Source organism: Budorcas taxicolor, chromosome 1 (genome assembly GCF_023091745.1).
Source record: "Budorcas taxicolor isolate Tak-1 chromosome 1, Takin1.1, whole genome shotgun sequence".
In the NCBI taxonomy this organism is placed as follows: Eukaryota; Metazoa; Chordata; class Mammalia; order Artiodactyla; family Bovidae; genus Budorcas; species Budorcas taxicolor.
The window spans coordinates 3897413-3914086 of NC_068910.1; the positions used below are offsets into that span (position 1 = coordinate 3897413).

The following is a 16674-nucleotide window of genomic DNA, read 5'->3' on the forward strand; positions in this document are numbered from 1 at the left end:
ACTCACAAATAAAATAAAAAGTTTAAAAAAAATTTTTTTAAAGGCTCCACATGAAATGTGTGACATCTCTTGTCTCTAAATGGCTGTTACACTTTTACTTTAGGTTAGCAGGCATGTGCCCTCTAGAACAAGCTTGTATGTTCATAAATGTCATCTTTGCTGTATATAACTTTTATCAGTCACCTATCTTTTGAGGTTAGTAATCCTTTTAAGATCTAGTTTTTCTTAAGTCTGCTCAGCAACATAGGTGCGATTATTAATTCTGCATAAAAGATGGGTGAGACAAAGGACCTTGACTGATGATCAGTGACAGACTTGCCTTTTCAGGAAGATTCTCCATGATTTATGAGTCAGTCTGTTGTTTGCTTCTAGAGAACACAAAGCATTTTAAGCTCAGGGAAAGCAAACATTCAGGATGAAATCCAACAGAGGAAATACATGTATTTCTGCTTATCCATTTTGACAGCTGAGGTTGTCTAAGAATTTTGAATATGTGTGTATATTAAAAATCTTCTTTCTTTTCAGTTGTTCAGGTTTGAAAGAAGCCACAGCATACAACTCTAAGCCACAGACATACAAGAGGGACGTTTCCTTAAACAAGTGTCACTCCTGAACGGTAGGTAAACTCAGAACTTATTGCACTAAATTTGTATTTAAATGAATCTTAAAAAAAAATACTGCGAATGCTTCATAGTATTTTCTTGCAAAATTTCTTAGAGAGCTTTTATTTTGACTATCAGAATACTTTCTACTGTATAATCTACCAGTCAGTGAACAGAGGCCACAGTAACTTACTTGTCTAAGACAAAACAAAGATAGGAAAGTGACCTAGAAGCTGAGAAAATACCTCAGATCCTTAGAAAATAAGTCTCAAGTACATTATGTTAGCTTCCTGTGTTAGTAGTTAAATTGAGAGAAAAATAAAAATATCTTGCGTGATTCCCTGTAAGTCTTGCCGCCATGATGCCAGGTTACAGAGGAGAGAGTAGCTTAATTTATCCAATGCTCGGGTATATATATTCTGTCTGGGGTATTAAAATCCAGTGCTACAGTTATTTATTTTATTATTCAAATAATTCCAACTCCCAGTGACTAAGGCTGGAAAAATTTGAACAATAACATTTTTAAGAACTACAGCTTTGGATTACGACCCCCATATATATACAGTCATATATACATATACACACACACATGATTCTATACTGATATAAAGGGCTTCTCTGGTGGCTGAGATGGTGAAGAATCCAGCTGCCAATGCAGGAGACACAAGTTTGATCCCTGGGTCGGGAAGATTCCCCTGGAGGAGGAGATGGCAACCCACTCCAGTATTCTTGCCGGGAGAATCCCGTGGAAGAGAAGCCTGGTGGGCTACAGTCTGTGGGGTTGCAAAGAGTCAGACACGACTGAATGAGTAAGGCGCAAAACAAAATAAATGAATAACTGAATGATTAAGTAAATGGAAGGAGAAGTACTTTTCCATACAGAAAAGTTTAAATTAGTAAACGTGAAAGGGATGAGGGAGACGGAAGTTTGCCTTCGGAGAACCCCAGCAGCAGTGACTGCTCCCGGCAGGGCCACTGACCAGTACTCAGAAGATGAGTGTCAGGAGGAGCAGAATATGGACACAGAACCTCAAAGTATCTCCCTCCAAATATTTATTAATTACAAAGAGAAAAGTAGTTACTTGATGGGGGAGAATCCTGGCAGAGCCCACTTTAACCAAGTAATCCAGGTCAATAGGTTTATATCCACAGTAATAAGACATATGGAAAAGCGCCCATCAGGTCCTCAGAATTCTTCCCCCACATTCATAACGGTAGTTGAACCTGAGACAGTGTTGGGCAAATCTAAACAGACATCCCACGGAGAACCTCACCAGCGTCCTTCAACAGTGTCCAGGGCGTGAAAGACAAGGAAGGACTGAGGCACTGTGTGCTCACCTGCACTTCACTGTCTGTTAAGTATACCTCCGTAAAACCACTCAAGAAAAAGAAGAAACAAGAGTGAGAAACTGGAGGAAATAAGGAGAAATAGCTACAGAACACAGTGTGGGATCCTGGATTGGGCCCTGCAACTGAGAAAGGGCGTGAGTGGAAAACCTGGTGAAATCCGAATAAAGCTGTTTACATTCTCGTGCCAACCCATTTATTAGTTTTCCTCGTCGGGCTGTGGTTGTAAAACGTTCACAGTAGGAAGCCCAGCACAAGTGACAGGGAAACTGTATCTTTGCATCGTTTTGGTCAACCTGAAATTATTTCAAGATGAGACGTTCTTTCGAAGTTACATTGGAGTCCCTCAGTAACCATTCTCATTAGATTCTCACTGGTTTTCAGAGGGAGTTTCTGTTTGTTTGCCAATTTAGAACCCTCTTCTCATCAAGGAGTACACCTTGAGCTCCTTCTTAACCTTGTGCATGCACAGAGCTTCCTTAGGCTCCACAGCCTTCCTCCCCACACAGTTCTTCAGCTCCACAGGCTTCCTCCTCACGGAGTTCTCCAACCAGTTACTTCCAGCCCCTAGAAAACCTGTGAGTCGGGGGAAACACCCACAAGGCTCTGCGTCCTCAGAAACCACCTCTTAGCAAAAATTTTAGCTGGCGATGGTCAGGGTGTAACTTCAGTGTGCAAACTAAGTGTATGTCTCATTAATGATCTCTTGGTCCACCGTTCTTGATGCAAGACAGCATTGGAATGAGCCCGTAGAATTAGGAGCCCTATATTTGAATGGTGAAGATGAGAGAAGATCGCGCTGTTTTCAGGTAAAATGTCTAGGAGTTCTGTGAATACAAGGAATAATAAGGGAACTTTGATTCTTAAAGGAAGTCGATAGCTGTATTGTTTGCTTTTAAAATCAGTTTAACTGGAAAAAAAAAAAACAACAAAACAACAAAGAAACCAAAGCCACTTTAAAATCAAAAGACTAAACTCTTGAAAGCCCAAGGAAGGGGCAGACATGTACTCTGGCTTCTGAAAATGAGCATTTGGGCACGAAAAACAAAATACTAAGTGTTAGTTCTTCCCCGAAGGGTTTTTGTCATCAGCTCTTTTGTGTGTTCAACCAGTTTGGTAAACTACGCGAGTTCAGAAACTTTAAGTGAAACGAGAAGAAACCGAAGTGTCATCTAGAACAGTCAGATTCGTAGCGATGGCAAGCATGCTGGTGCCCAGGAGCTGGGAGGGAGGGGAATGGGAGTTCAGTGTTTAAAGGGAGCTCAGTTTCAGTCTGGGCAGATGAAGAAGTTTGGGATGGTAGTGATGGGTACATAGCAGCGTGAATGCACTTAATACCACAGAGCTGTACCTTTTTAAATGGTTAAAATGGTACATTTTTATGTAAGTGTATGCTTTACCAGCACTTTAAAAAGTGAAAAAATAAGTGGGAGTCTTTAGCAGGTCCACTCCCCTTCTTTCTAGGGTGCCCAGCTTTGAGCAGAATCTCTGCCTGGGGGTGTTTCTCCTTCTGAGGAATCTTCTTTAAACTTCTAGAGATGATTTCCTGGACATCACTTACCAACCAGAAGGTTAAATGGCCCCGTATCCTAAGTGGTGCAAGTAGAAAGGAACCTGGCACACAGGAAACAGGAGCGCTGGGTAGTCAGGAGAGTTGCTTTTGGGTTAATTTATAACTAAGACAAATGAATCTATAAAAAGAAGAAAAGCCCCATAAGAATTATGTTAACTGATGGTAAGGGAGAAAAAAGGGTTTAGATAAAAGATATCTGAACTCGTTTGGTCCCAGTGATTTTATGGCTAAGGAATTCAATTAGAGGTGTACCGGCCAGAGCAAATCGCAGTCCTGTAAATTACTAATAGGACCCCACGATCTTTATCGTTTTCTGTATGTGTTCACATGCAGGGTTCGGGCTTGCCCTCTGTAAATACACTTTCTGCTCAGCTATGCTGCTAGGTATGCACTCAGAGCTGCAGGGCTGGCACCCAGATAGGGTTCCGAAACCTTCAAGGTGGGGAGGTGGTATGAACAGAAATACGATTAGGAACTAGGACAGATAAAATGACTTTGGCTGTTGAATTTGGGCCATTGGGTTTGTCTCATTTCACGTTAAATTCTTTCAAGATGTTTTTGTTACTGAGAAGCTGTGAAATATTGTTTACAAGAAAAAGACCACCAGTAATCACACTATACTAAACTAAGAAGCTGCTGTTCTAACTTCTGCTTCGTTTCTTGCAGTTCTAGCTGACCTATGTATGTTTTTAAATCACTAACAGTTATGGTTTATGTAGTATTTCTGCTTCTTTCCCTATTAGATTACGTATCTTTCTCCCTGTTTACCTGGCTTTCAGATGTCATAGTGACAACACGGTAGTTCATCTTAGTGATATCACAGAATTTAGTAAGCCAGTTTTTAGGTGGCTTCTAATTTTCTAATTGTTATACAGTTACTGTTTAGTCTTATTCAGTTACATACAGTGAATATCTTCATGCACATACGTCACTTTTCAAAAAAGTCATTTTCTTCAGATTGATTGCTTTAAGAGGAGTTCTGTGTTTAAGGTTTTGAGCAAATGTATTTACTCTTGCGTTATTCGTTTTTATGACATTTCACGTTGCTCTGAGAATATATTAGCAGCAAATTGAGCAAAGGCATATTTCCAGAGTGTGTGTTTAAATGATTTCTGTTCATTTGAATCTATTATCGTTTAGCTCTGGGTGTGTGTGTGTGTGTGTGTGCGCGTGCGTGTGTGTGTGTATGACAGAAGAATGAGGGTGGAGAGTGAAGAGTTTCACTGGTTGTTTAGATATTAGAATAATATGGGCTTTGGGGTAGTTTCAGGGTTGTGTCGGGAGGTGTTGGTTTTGTTCTCGGTTAGGAAAAACCAACTTGGTTGCAGTGAAGTTGTAGATTATTTCCTGGGGCCATGCCAAATTTAAATCAGATGTAAAGTCTGTGCTGTAGGTCCCTGTGGCCTTTAAGTCTGCATGTTGCTAGTTGTTATAAAGGAATGATGGCTTTTGAAAATGCAGGTTTAACTAAGTAGCGCTTCCAGAGAGATGGATACAAATGCTTTTTTAAGGATTTATTTCAATCAGATATTTTAAATTGGTAGTTTGAATATTTGAAGGGAATAGTAATTTTAGGATAAAGATATAATGATAAGAGAAAATTTTAAGATACAAAATTATATGTTAAAAATGTATTACAAAGAGTAGAAAAAGGATATTGGTGATTGTCTTTCCTTTTTATTCTAAACTCTCATTTGGGGGTTAAATGTAACAGTTAATGATGTGAAATAGAGATTACAGCTTTTTAACTATAATGCAGTGTAATATACATTTTACTATCAAATAAGCAACATAATAACAACACTAAAGATCATGTAAAGAAAAAGATTATCTATAATCAACATCTTTATTGAAACTAATTTCTACAAGTTGCTTTCCTGTTCTTAATAAATCTACACACATTTATGTATATTTATATAGAATTTGAGAACGAAAATACACTATCCCTGACCCTCGATGTCTGTGAAATTAGGAAATTATGATAAATGATTTCTAAGTTATCTTTTCATTCAAAAACAGTATTTTAAAACCTAACTGTGCCTAAACTCTGTAACATCGTCTGGAAAAACATATAAATTGATCACAATGAGTACTGTCTTTACCTAAAATATGTGAGTCACTGCTATGAAATGTAGAGGATTAACTGCAAACAATTAAGCCTGAAAGAAAAACTTTTGTAATGTTCGCAGTTTATTAAACTGAAGAATTCATGGTAGGGTGAGGGGTTTGACTATTTGAGACTCCTGAGTAATAATTTCAATAAAGCAATGTTTGGCCTCAAGTAGTAATTTTAATACAACTTACTGTACAAAGGTCTGATAAGAGAGGATACAAAAAATTACTTTTGGCGATGACTTGATTTTCATTTATAACTGTGCTTTCATTCTTGTAAGAGAAAAAAAGTTTTTAATCTTTTTATAATCTCATAATTTTAATGCTTTCATGAACTAACAGTGTGTAAAATACTGATTTTTGGCACCTAGTTAGACCAGTTAGGAAAAATGTACGCGTCTTCCTAATCTCTCCTTCCAGGATTTCGTTTGCCTTTTTAAAAACGCCAGTAATGAGCTGTGCCGTCCTAGCTGTAGCTTGCTTGATTCTTTGGCGACTCCCAATAACGTGCATAAATTCTGCCATATAGAATCAACTTAACATGGTAAGAGCCTCACCACTGGAGGCCATTGCTATTCCATGGACCAGAAAGTGAAGCAACTGTGATCGCTCTGTATTATTCTAGTTGTTCTTTTGATTTTTCTTTCTTTGCACTTATGAACTCCTTGTCCTTCAGTCCAGATCTTGTGATCTGAAATCATTTAAATTATTAAAAGTTTGATATTTTTAACCTTTTATACTCTCGGTAGACAGGACATAGGAAATTTAGTGACGTAAGCACCTTTAATAATCTTTAAAAGTCATAAGACTTGGTAGCTGGGACAAGAAACAATTAGGCATAAATTTCAGGGAAATACCAAAATGGCATGACTTGTGTTCTTTTGTTAGCAAGCCAGTTGGCTTTCCTTTCAAACCCAAGGAATGAGTCGTGTGGCCACCTTTTATGATTTCAGTTTCATCTGCATCACAGAAATATATGTTTCCCTAAGTTTACTCACTATAATTTGTGATTGCTATTTTTCTTATCTGCGAAGGAAGTACAACAGTTCCCACTGGGGAAATACCATATTAAGTTGATCCTAAAATAAGAAATCTAAGGGAAAGGTCACATCCTAATAACTTGTGCAAATCTAAATTCCCATGGAGCTTTAAAATTATTTTGTAGCAATAGAGTATTAACAATGTGTTGTTGAACTTCTTCCAGATAGCGTCATAAAATTGAGAACACTTTTGTGTACAGAAATAACCACTGATATATCAGTACAATTGACAAGCCCTAATTTTTTTTCTCTTTTTTTTAGCAATCCATTTTGAGCATCCAGAGAAATCTAGCATGAATCATAAACCACAAAATGCTTTTGGTTGCTTTCACTGAAAATATAAGGCATATTACTTAGGAAGTAGTATAATAATTACATACAGAGAAAGGGGGTTTTCCTATAACTATAGAGATGTTTAATATTCCACTTTTTACCAGCCTTGACCCCCCAGTCATACTTTGGAAAAATCCTGAGTATGTAATTCTGGACAGAATTCCTGCTTCCAGGAATGCCTGAAAGTTGACACCTGAACATCAGGGTCACCTAGGCCGCAGTCTCTCCTTTTCTATTAGTTGGCAATCTGTTAAAATCTCTGGGCCTCAGTTTCCTTATCTGTTAGGATATTGATTATGAGGATGAAGTAAGATCAAATAAATACAGGGCTTAGAAAAATTTTTTACAGATCATATACTTTAAGATGTTACTATCGTCACTGTCTTTAGTTTTCATCTTTTCCACATGAGGAAATTTAGTGCTTATCCATGTGATAGAGCATATGTTCAAAGAATGTCTACAACTACTCAGTATCTTTGTAATAGCTCTGTTCAGGAATGGCGTTAGGCTCCTTCCTTGTATTAATTCATTAATATTGGTTTTGTGCACCTATATGAAAAGGGTGAAAAGTAATAGACCTAGACCCTACTGCACATTCCTCGGGAAAAGTGCTTACTGGAGAGCGGTCCCACAAAGTAGACTCACTTCCTGCAAGTTCACATCCTTTTAAGAAGAACCGACTGGGATGCATGGTGGCTGGAATGCGATGAAGTGACTTGACTTACACCCTAAGTGATGAGTGGAAGTTACAATGTTCCCAACTCCAGTATATGGAGGTTGCTGTCCTCATCCTTTCATCCATCAGACTTTGCAGTAACAGTAATAGCAACAGCAAGTAAGAGTCTTGGGAGAATAAATTCTCTGTGCACTTCTGCTCCCTGGCATGGCAAGGGGAAAAATATCTTCATGTGTGAACTACTGATGGCTGTTACTATAAATTTGTTTTTCCAACTTTTTAATTTCCATTGATGTTTTCTTAGTTCAGGTTTTCCTTATTCCTCACCTGAGTTATTGCATATTGTCTCTCCAACTCAATCCACCATTCCCATTTCATCTTTCAAGTAGACAGATTTTCTTCTCAAACATGTGTCTGCATTTCACCCTGCTTCCTGGGAGCGTTACGGACTTCATGGCCAAGCTCAGCCTACACGCTGTCTTGTGGCTTCCATGTTAGGGCATGGCCACACCAGATGGCTCTATTAGTGTTCCTCTCATAGCATTGGTTCATGCCTAGAATGTACCAAGTATCAGATGATTGCAGATTTTGTAGTTTCACCAAGGGGGCTTCTTGGGGATAAAGACTGTCTTCTGGGTGTCCCTAGTACTTTACACCGTTCCTAGCAAGGATTATGCAAGTGCTACAATTATAATGTAATTAAAATTAAATGATTCAGATATACTTTTATTCCTGCTAATTAAGGATAGTACTATTAGCGTTCTTGCCTAAATATTGCTTTTAAATCTACCAACAAGAGATAGGAAGTGTGATATCAGCCAGCTATTTTTTGACCTGTATAATTCAGAGATGAGGAATACTCAGTTCACAGACTTGTTATGACCATTTAGTCCTCTCTAGTATTTGAAGCAGGGCTGCTCAGTCAGGTAAAGATCTATAGCAGTTATTTGTACAGAGGTTTTGTCGTTGTTGTTCCTGATTATATGTGGTGTTTATTCGACAAGCATTTCCGAGCTACTTTTCTGTATCCAGCCCTGTTCTAGACCAAGGGGAATGACACCATTCATTACTCACAGTCTGATTTCAAGGGCAATACCAACACAGACCACATGAAAGAATTAAATCACAGAGCTGGGTGACGTGTGTTTGGGGAAAAACACGAGTGAAAGTTCGTACAAGCAAACACATCCACAGAGCTGGAGTAGTCAGGTGAGCTGAACCCTGAAAATGTGGATACGGAGACTTGAGAAGGAAGGAGCTGGAGATACTCGACATGAGGGGCATCATGGGGCGGGGATTTCAGGATGTCAGGGACACACTGACTGCACTCTAGAGTCAGTGGCAGGGTCACGTAGGAGGGGAAGGACTGAGCTTGGCAGGATACAAAGGCTAGAGCAAGGAACTTGGACTTTGTTTAGGAGACACTGGGCAACTTGAAGGTTCGGGAAGGGGACGTGGTACAACAGTCACTCCATTTGAAAAAGGACAAGTGAAAGAGATATTTTGATAACGTTAAGTTGGGTGACTGAATAAAAAACAGAGAATGAAAGAAAAGGGTCAAGAATGACCTTTGGGGTGATGTATAGAAAGACGGGAAAAATGTGGGAGAGGAACTGTGTTTGGGGGAGGAAAGATGAGGTTGATTTTAGGCTTGTTGAATTTGAAGTGAAGGTGGAGTATCTCAGTAGGAAAGCCCTGGAGAGGTGAAGATTCGAGACTGAACCTTGTTTTGGAGGCTGGAATGAGACACGTTGATTTGGATGTTGTGAACACGGAGCAAAGAATGCTTCGCGTGGCATAGAGTAGCATGGCATAGCACGTAGCACAGCATGGAACATAGAGTGAGGAGCAGCACACAGGTCAGGCCTGAAAGGGGAAGGTAAACGAATGGCAAGAGTAGGTAGGATCATCACATCGCTGCCAAATGAGGCAAATTTTAAGAAGAGGAAAAGAATACAAGCCTTAGGACCTCTTACGCACCTGGCGTTATGTTACTACCTTGACGTATATAGTCTTCTTGCATCCTCACAACAGCTGTGTAACTGTAGGAATTATAATTACCCCCATTTCCCAGGTGAATAAAGTGAAGTTAAACAGGTGAAATAATGTGCCTAAGGGCATACTATCAGTGCCCAAAGGGGTGTAATTTCAACTGAGATTCTTTTGACTTCCAAGCTCACATATTTTTTTTTTTCAACTGAAATCTTGTAAAATGACAGCAACCTGTCAAGAAGAATGAGAAAAGGAGTAATGCCCTTAACAGCTGCAAGGAGGAGATCATTGTTTAATTTTATAGCTGAAGTGTAGTGGGAGGAGGGCTTCCCTGGTGGCTCAGCAATAAAGAATCTGCCTGCAATGCAGGAGCCTCAGGAGACTCAGGTTCCATCCCCTGGGTCGGGAAGATCCCCTGGGGGAGGGCATGGCAACCCACTCCAGTATTCTTGCCTGGAGAATCCTAGGGACGGAGGAGCCTGGCGGGCTGCAGTCCACAGGTCACGAAGACTCATACACGACTGAGCAACTGAGGGACGTGCATGCAGAGTGGGCAGAATGAGTGTTTAGGGAGCTTAGAGGACAACAGATGGTAATATATGGATGAAGGGAGAGATTTTAGACCCCCGCCACGTGGGGCAACAAATAGCACAGCTCTCCCAGAAAAGCTGAATCAAGGAATGTACTGAGGAGTGCAGATCAGTGGGGGAGGAGATAGTATAAGGCTGAGGCCTGAGAAAAGTCATTAAAAAGGGCTGGAGCCTGTGAGAAAGGATTGCTTCCACCGAGTTCGGAGCTTGGTTTTCCAGTGGAGACCAGGGGGCAGGGCGTAAATGAGAAACATGTCAGATAAACATAGGTGTTTTTTTTTTAATTACTTTTTTCCTATTCATGTATTTAATTTTTTGGCCATGCCACAGCATGTGGGATCTTAGTTCCCCTACCAGGGACTGAACCCTTGCCTCCTGCTTTGGAAGCGCGGAGTCTTAGCCACTGGACCATCAGGGAAGTGGTCATTTATTTTTAATTGAAATATAGTTAATTTGCAGTCAGTGTTGCGTTGGTTTCAGGTATACAGCAAAATGATTCATATATATATATATATATGTATATTCTTTTTCAGATTCTTCTCCCTTAAGTGAAGTGAAAGTCGCCAGTCGTGTCTAACTGTTTGCAACCCCGTGGACTATACAGTCCGTGGGATTCTCCAGGCCAGAATACTGGAGTGGGTAGCCTTTCCCTTCTCCAGGGGATCTTCCCAACCCAGGGATCAAACGCAGGTCTCCTGCACTGCAGGCAGGTTCTTTCCCAGCTGAGCCACCAGGGAAGCCCTTTTCTTTGAAGGTTATTATAAAATATTGAGCAATTCCCTGCGCTGTAGAGTAGGGCCCTTGTTGGTTATCTATTTTGTTTATAGTACTGTGTCTCTCGGAGAAGGCAGTGGCACCCCACTCCAGTACTCTTGCCTGGAAAATCCCATGGACGGAGGAGCCTGGTGGGCTGCAGTCCATGGGGTCGCTAAGAGTCGGACACGACTGAGCGACTTCACTTTCACTTTTCACTTTCATGCACTGGAGAAGGAAATGGCAGCCCACTCCAGTGTTCTTGCCTGGAGAATCCCAGGGACAGAGGAGCCTGGTGGGCTGCCGTCTATGGGGTCGCACAGAGTCAGACACGACTGAAGTGACTTAGCAGCAGTAGCAGCAGCAGTGTGTCTCTATTAATCCCAGACTCCTAACTTATCCCTCCCCTCCTCTGCCTTTCTCCTTTGGTAACTGTAAGTTTGTTTTCTAAAACAGAGTTGTTTTTTTTTTTTAAAAAAACACACTAGTTGTAATGACACCTCCAAGTTATAACTTACTTGGGGAAGAGCTCATAAAAATAGATATGGTGGCTACGTGACCGTAATCAATCATTTTCCCTCTTCCGGCCTCAGTTTTCCTGTGTGTTGACAGTTTAGTGTAGGGTAGACAAATGAGTCTCGAAGGACCTCTCCAGTACTTCATTTTCTAAGCACTGTGGAATGGGATAGCCTTGATCTGTTCAGAGAGAGGGCAATCACATAGCTTTATACATCAAAGAAACTTGTAGGAATAATTAAAATGAGAGATACAAAGGAAATTTTTAGAGTTTGAAGTCCTCCAGTCAAAATTTCTGGTTGTATCTCTCTTTTCTCCCTTATTAACGGTTACTAAAATGTCAGTGTGTTACTAACTGTAGCTAACTCTTGTTACTAATTCTTGAAGGCAAGGTCTCTGTCCTGTCCTCTGATGTGTCCTCACCATCACACCTAGTGCCTGATACAGAGTAATGACTCTGCATATTAAAGGGATGAGAGTGGAATTACAAAACACAGCGTTTCCATTAGAGCGCGTGCTGTGTCTCCTCCGATGTCCGTTCTCCTCCTCCGTGACGACTCAGAAGTGTGTTAATTATGCCAAGGCGGTCACTTTTCAGTATGCTGCTTTCTTTCTGTACCGCTGTAACTGCTCGTTTATTTTATTGCCGTGTTGGTTTTTTGTTCAAAGGAATCTACCCTTGGTGAGTTGACTGACAGCTCGTTGAAACCTTAGGATTTTTTCAAAATTATCTTTTGTAGGAACTTACAAATTAATTAGCGTTCTAGTTTCACACCTTTTTGTCCGTTTGGCTGTTGGCTGTTTGGTTGCTAAGTCGTGTCTGACCTTTCGCAACCTTATTGTACCGAGAACGTTGCCTTTATGAAAAGGAATCGCGTTTTGTATGACAGAGGAAAACTGATTTTGAGAAAAGCAGAAATCTATTTCTGAACAAATTCAGTGATGGTGGTGTAAGAGAAAAAAAAAAGCCACAAGAAGTCATCCCAAATTAGTAATGCTTCCCATCTTGAACACGTGATTTCAGTTGTCCCCAGCTAGCTAAAGGTTACAAAATGTCACCAAATATCCTTCACTTCCTTATAAGTTCTTGCTCCCCCAACCCTTATTCCCAAATATGGTAGATGGAGTTGTAAAAACCCTGAAGTATGACAGTATAGTTTATTACACTTTTAGTTAGAAGCATTCTACCAAAATGAGCTGAGAAATAGAGGAAATGGATTTAAATTTACAGCAATCCAGTGAGATAGAGTATTCCTTTTTCCAGACCACTCAACCAGCAAGCCAGTTTGTAACTTTCGTGCTCCATACGTTGGAAAAGCTGCAGCTGTCACAAAATCAACAGAGACGTCTCTGGCTAATGTGCTTCCGTGTGAAGATTGACTGTAGGAATGTCTTTTTCAAATGCATGCTTTTATACACTTTATACTGCTTTCAAGACGGCACTGATGTTACTTGGTGCTACTTTGGGACTTACTGAGTCCTCTCATCTCTCTGATCGGAATTAGAGCCAGAGCGGACATTTTCCACTGTTAGCAGACTCTGCCTTCAGCGATCTGGTGACTTGAAGATGCCTTTGTCTCTCATTACCATGCTTCAAGTCTACAGATTGTCCCTGGTCTTCCCTTTTCCTGAGATAGAAATTCAGACTGTTTACCATGGGACACACAAAAATGCCAGCTTTAACAAATGGCTGTTTGATCTTGGATAGAAATGGAAATATTGGGCAAGACAACCAAAGATCCCAAAACTGAGTGGTCAGTGAAAGCTTTAGTTATCCTGGGCTTTGAGTGAAGATAGTAGCAGCGTAGCATATAGAATCAGCCATCCTGTGAGAACATGAACTTGAAGGAAGAGAGTGATTGATTTTCATTTCTCCCTTAAAAGTTTATTCAATTTTAAGTTGTTTTTTTTTCCAAAATATATACCCTCACCATATTATTTTAAAAGTGACCAATGTACTGTGGACGTTGTATTGAAAGAGGTTATCTTGTCATTTGAAATACAAGAGTAGTGAAAAGGGTCGAGTGGTAAAAGAGAAGGAAACGGGGTGTTTTAACCCAGTTTGCTTCTTCCTCTTTGGACCGCTGTTCATTTTATTTTAGCTGTTCTGTTTGCCTGAACACAGGCAGCGTCACCACTTCTCTTGCAGTGTTCTGCTCGCAGAGAGTTACAAGCAGCTATAAATCAGTAGACGGAGTAGAATCTTGGCGGATGAGGTCTCAGCCAGGAAACAAGCATTTTGTTGATAATTTAGACAATTCGAGAACCTGGTGTCTGGGCATTCAGTGAGAAGTCAGGGAAGGGAAACTCGAAGAACAGGACATTTATTATGAATAGATGTCACCTTTCTGCACTAGGAGGTTTAAATCCAACTACCTTGAGAAAAACTAAGGATGTTTCTCTTTCTACTTACTTGGCAAGTTTTTTAAAAAAAAAAAAACAACAGTGAGGAACCCAAATCAAAAGAGAGCAAGGGCCACAGCAGTGCGTGTAAGATGGCAGCTGGCATCATGCTTTTTGTGGCTCTGCTGAAAAAGGTCTCAGACCCAAAGTCTGCAGAGGCAGTGAGAGGTTATTGCGCACACTACAGCGGAGGTACACTTGGGAACGGCCTTTGAAACAGGTACTCATGTCATAAAAGAGATGTTCAAATTCCAGGATCATTTTTGTACAGAATGGCACTGGCTGCCATGGGCTTACTGGGCCATCAGTATGCCCTTGGAGAAATACCGGTTCTAGTTCTAGGCCCCCTTTTAGTTGGGCTGTTTGCTTTCTTGCCTTTTATTGTTCTTCTCTCACTTTTTAGTTCATTTTCTTACACAATTATACATTTTCTGTATAATCAAAAAGATTATTTCACTGAGCCCAGAGACATGCTTTATATCTGCCTTTCATTGCCACAGAGTCGAGGTTGAAGGCTTCTCACCCTGTTGCTGGAATTAGTACCTGAGAATCTCCCTTGAAATGAAAGAATTTTTCAGAGTGCTTTGATGCTCTGAAATTCCTCGTATTCTCTCCCAAATGGCAGCTTCGTGAGCCCACAGCCCTACAGGACTGACTCACTAAGAAGTACTCAGGAAAATAAACATCTACTTTCTTAGAAAGAGCTCACTGTAGACCTAGAAGAGACCATCTCTTTCTGAAATTTGGATCCAAAGACTCTTGGGGGTCCACAGACATATTCCTGGGCTCTGAGAATTTCAGAATTTAAAAATACTGTGTTGGCATCAACAGTACAGGTCTTTATAAAGCCCCAGTTTCACAATTCAAGGACATTTTCATGGTTTCTTACAATATTAGCTTTCTCAACCTGGGGATAGTCTGAAGACACAGCCTTCGCAGATCTGTCCAATTTTTTCCTTCCCTTAAAAGGGATTCACGTCAGTGATGCTTAAGAAACTCTGATCAAGTCCCCTTCCTTTCCTTTTACAAAGGAGGCCTAGAGAAGTTAAGGCTTCCCAGAATAACGCGGCAAGTTAATAAAACCAGTCAATACTGAATCTCCAGTCTTTAGTCCGCGTTTGTTGTGGATGCTGCAGGGATCGTGAATCCCTTGGATTTAAATGTTGTGGGAAAGGCAGACAACGAGCAAGTAATAACTAAGACAGGAGTGCTGCAAGGGAGGAAGAGAGTGATGCGTTGCTTGGAGTGATAACGGGCAGGTTTCACCTGATCTGAGGGTTTGGGGAGGTGATTTTTATGCTGATAATGGAAGAGAGAGCGTAGGAGTCAGCTTAAGAAAGGAGTTAGCTGTAGGAGAAAGAAGTACCACAGAGGAAATAACACGGGAAGGCTCTGCCTGGGGAAAAGCAAGCTATAAATGGAGAAAAGGACTGGGAAGAGGCTTCAAAGATAAACAGGGATTATTCAAAGCAGCTCAGATGCCAGGCAATCAGAAGCCAATATAGATTCTAAATAATGGAGTGACAGAATCTGATTTGAACTTTAAGAGGTCATTCTGGCTAAAGCTGCAAAACTGTCTGGAGAGGCAATTAGAGCTGACTTAGGGAAAGCAGGTGGGAGATGATCAGAAAGATGTGTAAGAGAGGCGAGTAGTTTGGATCGGGGTTGATAGCAGAGAAGGTTGAGAGAAGTGACTGAATGAATTTAACAGATAGAATCAAAAGGAGGTGGTGATTGATTGCACATGAGTGTAAGAATAGTTATGACCTTTTTGGGGGGTGGGTGGGATATGATCAGCTGGCAGATTAGTAGGAGCCATTTACTAAGTCAGGCTTACTGAATGAGACCAGTTCTAGGAAAAAGATGGTCGATGTAGTCTTGGACCTGTTGAGTTTTGAGGAGCCTATTGCAATGGACATATCAAGTAGGTGTTTGTATAGAGGTCTGAGGCACAAAAGAGATGATGAGGATGGAGATAGAGATTTAATAATCTCAGTATATCCTCGACCTTTGAAGTCTTCTGTGATGCTGAGAGGAGAGTATATAGAATTGGAAGAGTGAAGAGCCTTGAGGAAGGACCAGCTTTCTTGGTAGCATCACTGGTATCTCAGGAGCCAGAAAGAAGAGAAACCATGGAAGAAGGACCAGCATCCAGAGGTCTGTCTGCTCTGTGATGGAAAAGCCGAACAGTTAGTTCCACAAAATATATCCCTACCTGACATGCTGAGATAGTTGTACGCCGCTGATTTGTCAAGTCAAACATTTTTCCATTTCTTTTTCCAGAAGGTAGTCTTGTGAAATGTTGATGAACTGGGATGTACAGTGTTCTCAGTAAATTGAGTCTTTCTGGAATCAGCCAGAAAGCCCTCGTCATTTCTGGTTACGTAAAATCCTTTTAAAACACAGTAAGCCAAGTTTCTGTCTTGGTAATTATTGTGGGGTGAAATAAAATGTAAATTGAATTTAGGTAATTCTAATGATTCAGGAACTCTTCGTTTCTTAGATTCATTTTGAATAGCAGATAACATTTTACTAAAGATATAGAAAATGTTTAAGATTATCTCAGGAAATGCTCTAGAAGCCACTTTTAAAAACAAATCACTGGAGAAGGAAATGGCAACCCACTCCAGTGTTCTTGCCTGGAGAATCCCAGGGACAGGGGAGCCTGGTGGGCTGCCGTCTATGGGGTTGCACAGAGTTGGACACAACTGAAGTGACTTAGCATAGTAAAAAGTGT

At 40.6% G+C, this 16674-nt stretch overlaps 1 protein-coding gene across 2 annotated transcripts in view; it reads left to right on the forward strand.

The window, feature by feature from the left end:
• The window catches only part of PPARG (peroxisome proliferator activated receptor gamma), a 122969-nt gene that overhangs the window by 21777 nt on the left and 84518 nt on the right, over positions 1–16674 (forward strand). For both annotated transcript variants that reach the window (XM_052641233.1, XM_052641312.1), the window contains exon 2: positions 526–616. The gene's annotated coding sequence lies outside the window, so the exon portion shown is untranslated. The remainder of the gene's footprint in view (positions 1–525; positions 617–16674) is intronic.